Raw genomic sequence first — 11,222 nt, 5'->3', positions numbered from 1 at the left:
CGCAATATTGTTACAATAAAAGTTCACAGGCAAAACAGCACAGTGATACACTCACGTGTGCCTAACTTGTTTTAGGCATGCAGATAAGCAGATAGGCAGATCTCAGCTGGCTTGTAAGGACAAGGCTTGCTACGCAAGCTGCTGCTGCTTGATACAATGTATTCAGCAGACTGTGTCCTAGGCTCCTCCCCGCATTACATCACTGACACGTGACTTTCTTGTCAATGGCGGCTGGTGAAGTTTTAGGATGGGGGCGCCAGACCCCGCCCTTCCTTTTTGACCCCTCCCACTTGGTGAAAATGGGCATGGTTTCAGCAAAATAGTGGGCGTGGCTCTAAGGTGGTGTGGTTGGCATCTGAGATGAATGAGGGATGGAGGGAGAGGGAGAGAGGGATGGAAGGACAGCAGGTCCAGATCCTACACAACAATAGAAATGTGTATTCTAGAAAGTTTAACAATCAGCAGATAAAGATATTCCAAACACCTGGTGTTAGCAATTCAATCATCCCGGTACCATGGTTGTTATGGTGTCAGGATGATTGAAGCGCATTATTACATTGTAATATAAAATGAAATCATTCAACTGACCATAATGCAGAATCAGGGGGAGCCCTGAGCGTGTCACTAGCCACGTCGCCTGCCACCAGATGCCATCAGGTGCCCCCAGCGGAGTCCGTCCTTACGTGCAGCCTGTGTCACATCAAATGCAACCTGTGTCACATCAAATGCAGCCTGTGTCCCACCAAATGCAGCCTGTGTCTCATAAAATGCAACATGTGTCCCATAAAATGCAGCCTGTGTCCCACCAAATGCAGCCTGTGTCCCACTAAATGCAGCCTGTGTCCCACCAAATGCAGCCTGTATCCCACCAAATGCAGCCTGTGTCCCACCAAATGCAGCCAAATGCAGCCTGTGTCCCACCAAATGCAGCCTTGCCTGTGTCACATCAAATGCAGCCTTGCCTGTGTCATATCAAATGCAGCCTTGCCTGTGTACCACCAAATGCAGCCTTGCCTGTGTCACATCAAATGCAGCCTTGCCTGTGTCACATAAAATGCAGCCTGCCTGTGTCACATCAAATGCAGCCTTGCCTGTGTCCCACCAAATGCAGCCTGCCTGTGTCACATCAAATGCAGCCTTGCCTGTGTCCCACCAAATGCAGCCTGCCTGTGCCACATCAAATGCAGCCTTGCCTGTGCCACATCAAATGCAGCCTTGCCTGTGTCCCACCAAATGCAGCCTTGCCTGTGTCACATCAAATGCAGCCTGCCTGTGTCACATCAATTGCAGCCTGTGTCACACCAAATACAGCCTTTGTCACATAAAATGCAGCATGTGTCCCATAAAATGCAGCCTGTGTCCCACCAAATGCAGCCTGTGTCCCACTAAATGCAGCCTGTGTCCCACCAAATGCAGCCTGTGTCCCACTAAATGCAGCCTGTGTCCCACCAAATGCAGCCTTGCCTGCGTCACATCAAATGCAGCCTTGCCTGTGTCCCACCAAATGCAGCTTTGCCTGTGTCACATCAAATGCAGCCTGTCTGTGTCACATCAATTGCAGCCTAGCTGTGTCCCACCAAATGCAGTCTTGCCTGTGTCCCAGCAAATGTAGCCTTGCCCGTGTCCCACCAAATGCAGCCTTGCCCGTGTCCCATCAAACCCCCCCCCCACGTTCTCCATTGGAGCTCCTTCCACAGCGGTGATAGAGGAGTCCACTCGGGCTCCTCATACTTCCAGTTTTCTCTCTTCCGAGCGCAATGGGACAGAAAAAACAGGAAGTGACATCAAACTCGGATGTCAATCAAACGGCCGTAGTAATAGATACTACAAGCACCGGGCGGAAGCTACTCGGCGTTTCGAAAAGCGCCGCAAGGTGGGATAAATGCCTGCAAATAAAGCGCTGCATCTGCAATCTCCTGATTGCATAGACGTGGCGCTTCCCATAAGTACACTGTGTCCAGCATTGCACAGTGCACTTAAGGACCTTTTTTTGTATTTTTTTTTATGGGAGAAATCAAAAGTGCTAATTTTAAAGGCTTATATGCATGGTATTGTCAATAAAAATGTTTAGGGACCCGGGTCTTGCCCCAGGGGACATGTATCAATGCAAAAAAAAGTTTTAAAAACGCCCGTTTTTTCGGGAGCAGTGATTTTAATAATGCTTACAGTGAAACAATAAAAGTGAAATATTCCTTTAAATTTCGTACCTGGGGGTGTCTATAGTATGCGTGTAAAGTGGCGCATTTTTCCCATGTTTAGAACAGTCCCTGCACAAAATGACATTTCTAAAGGAAAAAAAGTCATCTAAAACTACTAGCGGCTATAATGAATTGTCAGGTCTCGGCAATACAGATAAAAGTAATTGAAAAAAACGGCATGGGGTCCCCCCAAAAATCCATACCAGACCCTTCAGGGGTGAACCCTGCGCCAAAATTTTAAAAAAATGGCGTGGGGTCCCCCCAAAAATCCGTACCAGACCCTTATCTGAGCACTCAAAGTTGCAGGTCACAGTAAAAGAGGGGGGACGAGAGAGAGACCCCCTCCTCAACTGTACCAGGCCACATGTCCTCAACATGGGGAGGGTGCTTTGGGGTAGCCCCCCAAAGCACCTTGTCCCCATGTTGATGGGCACAAGGGTCTCATCCCCACAACCCTTGCCCGGTGGTTGAGGGGGTCTGCGGGCAGGGGGCTTATCGGAATCTGGAAGCCCCCTTTAACAAGAGACCCCCAGATCCCGCCCCCCCTATTTGAAATGGTAACGTGTACCCATACCATTTCACAAAAAAAGTGTCAAAATGTTAAAAAACCACAAGACACATCTTGGGACAAGTCCTTTAAAAGATTAATAAAAGATTAATCCTGAGGGTCTCTGATAAAATTCATCAAAGTGCCTAGAGAGATTATGCTTGGGAAAGCCTTTCCTTATATTATTTATGTGCTTTCTAATCCTTACACAGAGAGGCCTAGTGGTTCTGCCCACATATTGTAAGCGGCAGGGACATTCAATTACATATGTTACGTGGGTACTATTGCAGGTGATAAGTTCCCTGATTTGATATTCTTTGGCAGTTCTGGATTTGAAGACTTCTTTTTTCTTTGGTTGCTTCTTACTAACTCGACAGGGTAAACACCTCTGGCACCTATAGAAACCCTTCATCCCTACAAACAATTTATTAGTTCTGGGTGGGTCAATTATGTTATAAACTAACTGTTTTCTAAGAGTGGGGGCTTTTTTATAGATGAATCTTGTTTTTTTTTTTTTTAAGTATCTTTGCTAGAGTCCCATCAGATTTCAGAATCGGCCAATATTTCCTGATGATGTGTTCAATAGACTGATCTTGGTTATTAAAACCAGTAATGAATGCCACATCCATGTAAGGACCTGTATTCTTGTTCCTCTTAACCAGTAAGAAATTTTGATCCATATTCATTAACTCCGCCTTTAGTTTCATCATAGATTCTTTGTGATAACCCTTATCTGAGAATTTCTTGATTAGAATCTCTGCTTGTGCGCTATAATCTTCCAGATTGTAACAATTTCTCCGTAGTCTCATTAGTTGACCTTTAGGTATGTTTTCCTTCCACTTTGGATGGTGGCAGCTAGAGACCGGTATACACCCATTACGTTCTGTGGGTTTAAAAAAGTTTTGGTATGTAATTCATCATTTTCTTTAAAAAAGTCTATTTGTTGTCGGTCACATTTACCAGTAAAGGAGATTCCGTATTTGTTCTGATTCATTTCTTCTAAGAAATTCTGAAAAGATTCAGTTGTTCCTTCCCAAAGGATAATCACATCATCGATGTATACCTTGGTAGAATCTTATTTCTGGATGTCTTCTCCTATAGATATATTTTTCCTTCCACATGTTCATAAATAAATTGGCCACACTAGGGGCGTATCTAGCCCCCATGGCCACACCTTTTGTCTTGACATAATAGTTCTTTTTATACTAAAAATAGTTGCTCTCCATTGCCAATTTAAGACCTTCAAGAATAAAACCCATTTGTTCTTGTCTGAGGTTGGTATCCTCATGTAAGGCTTTTTCAACTCCATTCAGCCCATCCTTCTGGACAATACTGGGGTACAGTGAGTTCACATCTATGGTGGCGAGGAGACATTCATTGGCCCCTGTAACATGTTGAAATTAATTTATTAATTGCATACTGTCCCTTAGGTATGACTTCCCTTTAAGCACCAGGGGTTTTAGAAATTGGTCGATGTATTCTCCCAATCTTGAAAAAAGTGAGTTCATTCCACTTATGATGGGCCTCCCCGGGGGTTTCTCGATTCTCTTATGTATTTTTGGTAAGTAATACATCACAGGTGTCTATATAGACTCTGAAATCAAATATTTTGCTTCTTTTTCACTTCTTTTTTTCCATTAGGGGGAGATGGCAACATACCCCTCACCGGAATTTCCAGAATGGGAGAGGTTTTAGGGAAGAGAGGGATTTTCGCAGAGGGGGGCCACGAGAGAGACCCCCAGGGAGATGGAATGCACATATTCCGTACAGGAGATCTGGGTGGGAGTGTCATGGTCTGGGGCTACATAAGTGCTGCCGGTACTGGCGAGCTACAGTTCATTGAGGGAACCATGAATGCCAACATGTACTGTGACATACTGGAGCAAAGCTCGATCCCCTCGGAGACTGGGCCACAGGGCAATATTCCAATCATGATAACGACCCCAAACACAACTCCAAGACGACCACTGCTTTGCTAAAGAAGCTGAGGGTAAAGGTGATGGACTGGCCAAGCATGTCTCCAGACATAAACCCTATTGAGCATCTGTGGGGCATCCTCAAACGGAAGGTGGAGGAGCGCAATATCGCCAACATCCACCGGCTCCGTGATGTCGTCATGGAGGAGTGGAAGAGGACTCCAGTGGCAACCTGTAAAGCTCTGGTGAACTCCATGCCCAAGAGGGTTAAAGTAGTGCTGGAAAATAATGGTGGTCACACAAAATATTGACACTTTGGGCCCAATTTGGACATTTTCATTTAGGGGTGTACTCACTTTTTTTGCCAGCGGTTTAGACATTAATGGCTGTGTTGAGTTATTTTGAGGAAACAGCAAATTTGCACTGCTATGCAAGCTGTACATTCACTACTTTACATTGTAGCAAAGTGTAATTTCTTCAGTGTTGTCACATAAAAAGGTATAATAAAATATTTACAAAAATGTGAGGGGTGTACTCACTTTTGTGAGATACTGTATATATAACTCAACATTATCAGACCCCTATAATTCTACTCATCATTTATCATTTTCCTTCCACTTCACAATTATGTTCCACTTTGTGTTGGTCTATCACATAAATTCCCAATAAAATACATTTACGTTTTTGGTTGTAACATGACAAAATGTGGAAAATTTCAAGGGGTAAGAATATTTTTTCAAGGCACTGTATGTTTGTGTATGTATGTATGTGAGTGTTTGTATGTTTATATGCACGTGTGTATGGATGTATATACTTTTAATGTTGACCCCTAATCCTATAAGACCAGAACTACTTTTTTAGAACCCATCATAATGGTGGGAAGGACTGCCACTATTCTGAAAAGTGACCCATGCTTGGATTGTTTTCAAATAAATTTCACAGTTGGTGAAGAGAAGACATGCATCTTCATCAGCATCCGTTTTAACCCCTTAAATGCAGCATCACCGTGTCGCCACTAAGTGCAATGCACACGATTGCAGAGCAGGTGCAGTACAACCCCATTCACCTGGGGGTATACTTCCTGCCACAACCATAGCATTTATACAACGCAGGCTGCAGCTAAAGGGGGAGCAGATTAAGGTAAAAAGGCAGTTCAACCGCATGGTTTTACTGTCCCCCAAAGTCAGAATGATTTCCCTTCACTTCCTGTCCCATAACCAATACAGGAAGTGTGAAGAAATCCCTCCAAAGTGAGGGAATCTTGGGGCGTCACCAGAACTAGTGTCCCCATTGGAAGATTTCCCCTCTTTTATTGTTTTGATTACCCAAAATCTGGGATTTTTTTTCACTTTACAGTTGTAGCCAAGTCCCGAGCCTCTCCAGGCCTAATGGTGACCTCCAGAGTTAGGCACAGCTGACATCCTTCTGTGTAGAGTGGGTTACGAGGCATGGTGGGTGTAATGCAAGGTAGATTAATGGGCGCCAGACACTTCTTGAATGCAAAGAGATTAATTTTCTCTTAAACAGAACTGTGGGAGAGAGGGTTGGGGCCAGGATGACCTTTAGTAGTTGCAATGTTAATTAACAGACTCCGAGACTTCTATAGATAAACAGCCATGCAGGGAAAGGCACCCAGCCGGACATTTCATCTGCATGTGTAGACACGCTGTCTCCGATGGCAACAATCTTGAACAGTTTCTAACAAAGGTTGCAATGAACTCTTTCACTTCCTCCACAATCTCCTTTTTAGATCTTCACTCAACTGAGCTCTCAGTCTATCACTTAGACCCGCTGATCCACTGCCACTGGATCTCCTGAGCTCTTCCAATCTTCTCACTCAGTATCTTCCTCAAGCGCTACCCCCGCTTCCCTGCTGGGTCCCTAGCTTGGCAGCCACAGACACTCTTCAAGCTTCACCCCACTGGCATGCTTGGTCCCTGGCTTGACACACAATAATGCTCTGCAAGCGTCACCTCCACTGGCTGGATCCCTGGCTTGACACCTGCTGAAGTTTCCCAATTCTTCACCATGCCGGGTTGGTGAGAATGCAGCTCAGGTACTTGCTTCAGCTACTCACTGTGGTGTCTGGTAATAAAGTGGCTGGTCCCTTAGTGGTGACAGCTTCCCCTCAACCTCCGACCATGACAGGTTCCATAGTTGCCAACAGTCCCGATTTTGGGACCCTCGTCCCGATTGGAGGCTGTCCCGAATGGGGATTTCCATCAGGAAAATCGGGAATGTTGTTTTTTTAATTTTTGGAGCAGCTGGCTCCAGCAAAATGGCCGCCGGCGCCGCCACTAGATCTTCCCCCTAGTGTTCAGTGGAGAGACGAAGGGGGCTCGATTCGTGCAGCCAATGAATTGGCTTCTTTAGCTGCACGGATCGGCCCCTCCCCTCTCCACTGAACACACGGCGCCAGTGTCTTGCCGGAAAGTTCCCCAGCTATTCAGCTTGGCTATTTCCGCCGGCTTGTACTGTGCAAGCGCTGCGCCTGCGCAATACAGGGGGGTCCTTACTTGCCGAGGGGAACTTTCTCGGCAGAACACCGGCCGCTTCTGGACGTGTGGTGGGGGGCGTTATGGGAGGGGAGGTTATGCACTGGCACTGATGGAGGGGGTGGTCTGCACTGAGGAGGGCCTGCACTAATAGAGAGGGGTCTGCACTGATAGAGGGGGAGTCTGCACTAATAGAGGGGGGTCTGCACTAATAGAGTGGGGCTGCACTGAGGGGGGTCTGCACTAATAGAGGGGGGGTCTGCACTGAGGGGGTTCTGCGCTAATAGAGGGGGGGTCTGCACTGAGGGGGTTCTGCACTAATATAGGGGGGGGCTGCACTGAGGGGGTCTGCACTAATAGAGGGGGGGCTGCACTGAGGGGGGTCTGCACTAATAGAGGGGGGGGTCTGCACTAATAGAGAGGGGCTGCACTAATAGAGGGGGGGTCTGCAATGAGGGGGTCTGCACTGATGGAGGGGGATCTGCACTGATGGAGGGGGGTCTGCACTGAGGGGGTCTGCACTGAGGGGGTCTGCACTGATGGAGGGGGGTCTGCACTGATGGAGGGGGGTCTGCACTGAGGGGGTCTGCACTGAGGGGGTCTGCACTGATGGAGGGGGTCTGCACTGATGGAGGGGGGTCTGCACTGAGGGGGTCTACATTGATGGAGGGGGGTCTGCACTGAGGGGGTCTGCACTGATGGAAGGGGGTCTGCACTGAGGGGGTCTGCACTGATGGAGGGGGGTCTGCACTGAGGGGGTCTGCACTGATGGAGGGGGTCTGCACTGAGGGGGTCTGCACTGAGGGGGTCTGCACTGATGGAGGGGGGTCTGCACTGAGGGGGTCTATACTGACTGCGGGGGGCACCTGATGCAAGGACGGACTCTGCTAGGGGCACCTGATGCAAGGACAGACTCTGCTGGTGTCACCTGATGCAAGGATGGACTCTGCTGGTGGCAGGCGATGTGGCAGGTGACACGCTCAGGGATCCCACTGATTCGGCATTATGGTGAGTTGAATGATTTAATTTTATATTACAATGTAATAATAGAAATAATGCGCTTCAATCATCCTGATACCATAACAATCATGGTGCCGGGATGATTGAAGCGTTAACATCAGGTGTTTGGAGTATCTTTATCTGCTGATTGTTAAACTTTATAGAATACACATATTTCTATTGTTGTGTAGGATCTGGGGCTGCTGTCCCGTCATTCCTCTCTCCCCCTTTCCCTCTTCCCCTTTCCCTCTCCATCCCTCATTCATCTCAGACTCTAACCACACCTTCTTTGTGCCACGCCCATTTAAGCTACGCCCACTATTTCACGAAAACCACGCCCATTTTTCGCTCTCCCAGCGGGCCAAGGGACTCAAGAAAATCCCAGCCCATTGGCTGAGACACCCCATTCACAGACATCCCAACCTGCAGAAACTCATTTCAGGGAAGTGGCAAACTCATTTCAGGGAGGTGTCACTTCGCGCCAGCAAACGCCCCCACCCCCACCCCCACGACAAAATATTATTTAAATCACTTTTTCAATATTTTTTTTTTTTTCGCAGTGCTTCTGGGGAAGGGGTGGGGGTGGGTGGTATGTGGACGGTGTCAGTAGTTTTTTATTTTTTTATTTTTAATAACTGATTTTTGTTACAATTTAATTTGCTTTTAATTTTTTTTCACAATGCTTTTTGGGGGGAGGGGGTTGGGGCAGTGGACAGTGTTGGTAGGGCAGGGGAGAGTGGTGTCAGTAGTTTTTTTATTTATTTTTTTCACACTTTTTCATTTTTTTAGAATTTTTTTGCAATTTCTTTTTATGTATTTTTGGGGGGGCTTTGGTGAGATGTCAGGGGTCTGACAGGCCCCTGACATCTCCCCTTTGAGACAGACAAAGGGACTGAGGACACATTCCCCAATCCCTTTCTCAGCACTAAAGAGGAATGAACAGGAGACAGAAGCTCTTGTCCATTCATAAACTGAGCAGAGTAAACGCAGTTTACTCTGCTCAGCAATCACAGGACCCAGGAGTGATCTCGCTCACTGTGTCCTATTACTAGTTCCCCCCGCAGCCGGCGGGAGAGGAGAGGAGGGGATCTGGCTGCGGGGGAAGAGGGGGAGCGGGGGTGGAGGAAGGACAGGGAGGGGGCCGGAGGAGAACTGGGGTGAAGAAGGACACGGAGGGGGCCGGAGGAGAACAGGGGTGAAGGACACGGAGGGGGCCAGAGGAAAACGGGGGTGGAGAAGGACAGGGAGGGGGCCGGAGGAGAACTGGGGTGAAGAAGGACACGGAGGGGGCCGGAGGAGAACGGGGGTGAAGGACACGGAGGGGGCCGGAGGAGAACGGGGGTGAAGGACAGGGAGGGGGCCGGAGTAGAACAGGGTTGGAGAAGGACACGGAGGGGGCCGGAGGAGAACGGGGGTGAAGAAGGACACGGAGGGGGCCGGAGGAGAACGGGGGTGAAGAAGGACACGGAGGGGGCCGGAGGAGAACGGGGGTGAAGGACACGGAGGGGGCTGGAGGAGAACGGGGTGAAGAAGGACACGGAGGGGGCCAGAGGAGAACGGGGTGAAGAAGGACACGGAGGGGGCCGGAGGAGAACGGGGGTGAAGGACACGGAGGGGGCTGGAGGAGAACGGGGTGAAGAAGGACACGGAGGGGGCCAGAGGAGAACGGGGTGAAGAAGGACATGGAGGGGGCCGGAGGAGAACGGGGGTGAAGGACACGGAGGGGGCTGGAGGAGAACGGGGTGAAGAAGGACACGGAGGGGGCCAGAGGAGAACGGGGTGAAGAAGGACATGGAGGGGGCCGGAGGAGAACGGGGTGAAGAAGGACACGGAGGGGGCCAGAGGAGAACGGGGGTGAAGAAAGACATGGAGGGGGCCGGAGGAGAACGGGGGTGAAGGACACGGAGGGGGCCGGAGGAGAAAGGGGTGAAGAAGGACACGGAGGGGGCCAGAGGAGAACGGGGTGAAGGACATGGAGGGGGCCGGAGGAGAACGGGGTGAAGAAGGACACGGAGGGGGCCGGAGGAGAACGGGGTGAAGAAGGACAAGGAGGGGGCCGGAGGAGAACGGGGTGAAGAAGGACACGGAGGGGGCCAGAGGAGAACGGGGGTGAAGAAGGACACGGAGGGGGCCAGAGGAGAACGGGGTGAAGAAGGACACGGAGGGGGCCAGAGGAGAACGGGGGTGAAGAAGGACATGGAGGGGGCTGAAGGAGAACGGGGTGAAGAAGGACATGGAGGGGGCCGGAGGAGAACGGGGTGAAGAAGGACACGGAGGGGGCCAGAGGAGAACGGGGGTGAAGAAGGACACGGAGGGGGCCGGAGGAGAACGGGGTGGAGAAGGACACGGAGGGGGCCAGAGGAGAACGGGGGTGGAGAAGGACACGGAGGGGGCCGGGGGAGGAGCAGACAGAGCAGCTGGGAATGATCGGTGCTCGGCAGGAGGGACAGCTGTGATCACCGATCCCCCTGTATAGCTTTTTAGCTGACAGCCACGGGAGGGAGAGAAGGAGAAGCGGCTGTCAGCTAAAAATCGATACAAAGGAGATCGGTGATCTCCGGTGTTGAGGTGGTTAAGACAGGCAGTAAGAAGGCGACATATCACCTCCCAGGTGTAGGTCTACTGCCCTCTGAAAAGAGATCCACTGTAGATTGCTTCTCAGAGGATTGTGAAAACCATTGCAAGTGTAAATGGGCCCCTTATGTCAGGGATCTCAATGTTTTTAATGGTGAGGGCACACCAACCCATAAGAGAAACGATAGAAACATACACATAGTCTTTATTATATTGAACACAAGCTTGGCAGAGCATGACGTGTGTTCACTTTATTAGAAATCAGCTCTCTGAGATGCAGACTATGAAGTCCAGGCGGCTACACATCTCCGTCTGTCTCTTCTGACATGACCGCACATGCGCACTGTGAATCAAGAGCAGCCGACACAAGGGTTCTGGCTGCGGAGTGGAGCTCCACGTTAGACAGGAAGCATGTATCCTCCGCTCCACCACTTTTTTGTTGCTTTATTAAACTTTATTGTAACAAACAACGAATGGCTGTAGCTGGAGCGCT

Source organism: Aquarana catesbeiana, linkage group LG12 (genome assembly GCF_042186555.1).
Source record: "Aquarana catesbeiana isolate 2022-GZ linkage group LG12, ASM4218655v1, whole genome shotgun sequence".
Taxonomy (NCBI): Eukaryota; Metazoa; Chordata; class Amphibia; order Anura; family Ranidae; genus Aquarana; species Aquarana catesbeiana.
The sequence above is the reverse complement of the archived record's forward strand: the minus strand, read 5'-3'. Positions refer to the sequence as shown.